General features: G+C 46.7%; 1 pseudogene across 1 annotated transcript in view; it reads right to left on the reverse strand.

Annotated features, from left to right (window-relative positions):
• The window catches only part of LOC311119960 (UDP-glucose 6-dehydrogenase-like), a 17,772-nt pseudogene extending 14,068 nt beyond the window's left edge, over positions 1-3,704 (reverse strand). Inside the window, exons 1-3 of the transcript XR_014615859.1 lie at positions 3,607-3,704; positions 3,284-3,484; positions 571-769 (exon numbers count right to left, since the gene is read on the reverse strand). The product of XR_014615859.1 is annotated as a UDP-glucose 6-dehydrogenase-like (transcript). The remainder of the gene's footprint in view (positions 1-570; positions 770-3,283; positions 3,485-3,606) is intronic.
• Positions 3,705-4,037: the final 333 nt, after the last annotated feature.

Genomic DNA, 4,037 nt, shown 5'->3' on the forward strand with positions numbered 1-4,037 from the left:
ACACACACACACACACACACACACAGACAGACACACACCACACACACACACACACACACAGATACACACTCACACACACACACACACACACACACACACCACACACACAGACACACACCACACACACACACACACATACACAGACAGACACACCACACAGACACACACACACACACACACACACACACACACACACACACACACCACACAGACAGACACACACACACACAGACAGACACACCACACAGACACACACACACAGACACACACACACACACCACACACACAGACACACACACACACACACACACACACACACACACAGACAGACACACCACACAGACAGACACACACCACACACACACACACACACACACAGACACACACACACACACCACACACACAGACACACACACACACACACACACACACACACACACAGACAGACACACCACACAGACAGACACACACCACACACACACACACACACACACACCACACAGTGCTCCAGTTAATCCCAGCAGACTGTTGAACGAGAGCGACCCCCCCCCCCCCCCAGACATGGCGTACCAGTTTGGAGAGTTCGGAGGACCAGGTGTTGGTGGTGATGATGCGCGTCTTGGGGACCCAGTGTTCGTAGACGCCACACAGCGCCCTGATCGCCCTCCTGACCCTCCGCCGTCTCGTCTCCACCAATCAGGACGCGGTCTGGCTCCTTTAGGTCACGCACCGCCGTGCCCTCCGCCAGGAACTCTGGGTTGGACAGCACCTACACACACACACACACACACACACACACAGATACACACACACACACACACACACACACACAGATACAGACACACACGCACACAGACACACACAGATACACACAGATACACACACACAGACACACACACACACACACCCAAAACATTAGAAATAGGTATTGAACCCAGGTTGGTATCTCACAGCGACACCTACCTGGTATTATAATAATAGGTATTGAACCCAGGTTGGTATCTCACACCGACACCTACCTGGTATTATAATAATAGGTATTGAACCCAGGTTGGTATCTCACAGCGCCACCTACCTGGTATTATAATAATAGGTATTGAACCCAGGTTGGTATCTCACAGCGACACCTACCTGGTATTATAATAATAGGTATTGAACCCAGGTTGGTAACACAGCGCCACCTACCTGGTATTATAATAATAGGTATTGAACCCAGGTTGGTATCACAGCGCCACCTACCTGGTATTATAATAATAGGTATTGAACCCAGGTTGGTATCACAGCGCCACCTACCTGGTATTATAATAATAGGTATTGAACCCAGGTTGGTATCTCACAGCGCCACCTACCTGGTATTATAATAATAGGTATTGAACCCAGGTTGGTAACACAGCGCCACCTACCTGGTATTATAATAATAGGTATTGAACCCAGGTTGGTAACACAGCGCCACCTACCTGGTATTATAATAATAGGTATTGAACCCAGGTTGGTATCACAGCGCCACCTACCTGGTATTATAATAATAGGTATTGAACCCAGGTTGGTATCTCACAGCGCCACCTACCTGGTATTATAATAATAGGTATTGAACCCAGGTTGGTATCTCACAGCGCCACCTACCTGGTATTATAATAATAGGTATTGAACCCAGGTTGGTAACACAGCGCCACCTACCTGGTATTATAATAATAGGTATTGAACCCAGGTTTGTATCTCACAGCGACACCTACCTGGTATTATAATAATAGGTATTGAACCCAGGTTGGTAACACAGCGCCACCTACCTGGTATTATAATAATAGGTATTGAACCCAGGTTGGTATCTCACAGCGACACCTACCTGGTATTATAATAATAGGTATTGAACCCAGGTTTGTATCTCACAGCGCCACCTACCAGGTATTATAATAATAGGTATTGAACCCAGGTTGGTATCTCACAGCGACACCTACCTGGTATTATAATAATAGGTATTGAACCCAGGTTGGTATCACAGCGCCACCTACCTGGTATTATAATAATAGGTATTGAACCCAGGTTGGTAACACAGCGCCACCTACCTGGTATTATAATAATAGGTATTGAACCCAGGTTTGTATCTCACAGCGACACCTACCTGGTATTATAATAATAGGTATTGAACCCAGGTTGGTAACACAGCGCCACCTACCTGGTATTATAATAATAGGTATTGAACCCAGGTTGGTATCTCACAGCGCCACCTACCTGGTATTATAATAATAGGTATTGAACCCAGGTTGGTATCTCACAGCGCCACCTACCTGGTATTATAATAATAGGTATTGAACCCAGGTTGGTAACACAGCGCCACCTACCTGGTATTATAATAATAGGTATTGAACCCAGGTTGGTATCTCACAGCGCCACCTACCTGGTATTATAATAATAGGTATTGAACCCAGGTTGGTATCTCACAGCGCCACCTACCTGGTATTATAATAATAGGTATTGAACCCAGGTTGGTATCTCACAGCGCCACCTACCTGGTATTATAATAATAGGTATTGAACCCAGGTTGGTATCTCACAGCGCCACCTACCTGGTATTATAATAATAGGTATTGAACCCAGGTTGGTATCTCACAGCGCCACCTACCTGGTATTATAATAATAGGTATTGAACCCAGGTTGGTAACACAGCGCCACCTACCTGGTATTATAATAATAGGTATTGAACCCAGGTTGGTATCTCACAGCGACACCTACCTGGTATTATAATAATAGGTATTGAACCCAGGTTGGTATCACAGCGCCACCTACCTGGTATTATAATAATAGGTATTGAACCCAGGTTGGTATCTCACAGCGCCACCTACCTGGTATTATAATAATAGGTATTGAACCCAGGTTGGTATCTCACAGCGCCACCTACCTGGTATTATAATAATAGGTATTGAACCCAGGTTGGTATCACAGCGCCACCTACCTGGTATTATAATAATAGGTATTGAACCCAGGTTGGTATCTCACAGCGCCACCTACCTGGTATTATAATAATAGGTATTGAACCCAGGTTGGCATCTCACAGCGCCACCTACCTGGTATTATAATAATAGGTATTGAACCCAGGTTGGTATCTCACAGCGCCACCTACCTGGTATTATAATAATAGGTATTGAACCCAGGTTGGTATCTCACAGCGCCACCTACCTGGTATTATAATAATAGGTATTGAACCCAGGTTGGTATCTCACAGCGCCACCTACCTGGTATTATAATAATAGGTATTGAACCCAGGTTGGTAACACAGCGCCACCTACCTGCAGGTTGAGGTTGGGTTTGGTGTTGGAGTCAAATATCCGTCTGATGCTCTCCGCCGCTCGGACCGGGACCGTGCTCTTCTCCGTGACGATCTTGTAACCGTTGGAAACCTCTACGATGCGGCGAGCGCAGGCCTCAATGTACTTTAGGTCGGCGGCACGACCCTTCCCCATCCCATAGGTCTTAGTGGGGGTGTTCACCTTGGGGGGGGAGGGGGGAGGGTTAGACTGATGGAAGACAGAATGACAGACACCCGACTGACAGAGAGACAGACAGAAACACACACAGACCGACAGACAGAGACAAAAGACGTGTGACTCACTGATATGAAGACGAGGTCAGCATCTCTGATGGCAGAGTCTATATCTGTAGAGAAGAAGAGATTCTTGCCTCTGCATGACTCCACTACCTCCTTCAACCCTGGCTAGAGAGAGAGAGAGAGAGAGAGAGACAGAGAGAGAGAGAGAGAGACAGAGAGACAGAGAGAGAGAGAGAGACAGAGAGAGAGAGAGAGAGACAGAGAGAGAGAGAGAGACAGAGAGAGAGAGAGAGAGAGAGAGAGAGGGAGAGGGAGAGACAGAGAGAGACAGAGAGAGAGAGAGAGAGAGAGATAGAGAGAGACAGAGAGAGAGAGAGAGAGAGAGCGAGAGAGCGAGGGGGGGGGGGGCAGTGGGTGTAGTGTCAACATACAGTGCCTTGGATTTCTTCACATTTTATTGTGTTACAAAGTGGGATTAAAATTGATTCAATTGT

Source organism: Coregonus lavaretus (assembly GCF_964263955.1).
Source record: "Coregonus lavaretus genome assembly, contig: HAP1_SCAFFOLD_6648, whole genome shotgun sequence".
NCBI classification, from domain to species: Eukaryota; Metazoa; Chordata; class Actinopteri; order Salmoniformes; family Salmonidae; genus Coregonus; species Coregonus lavaretus.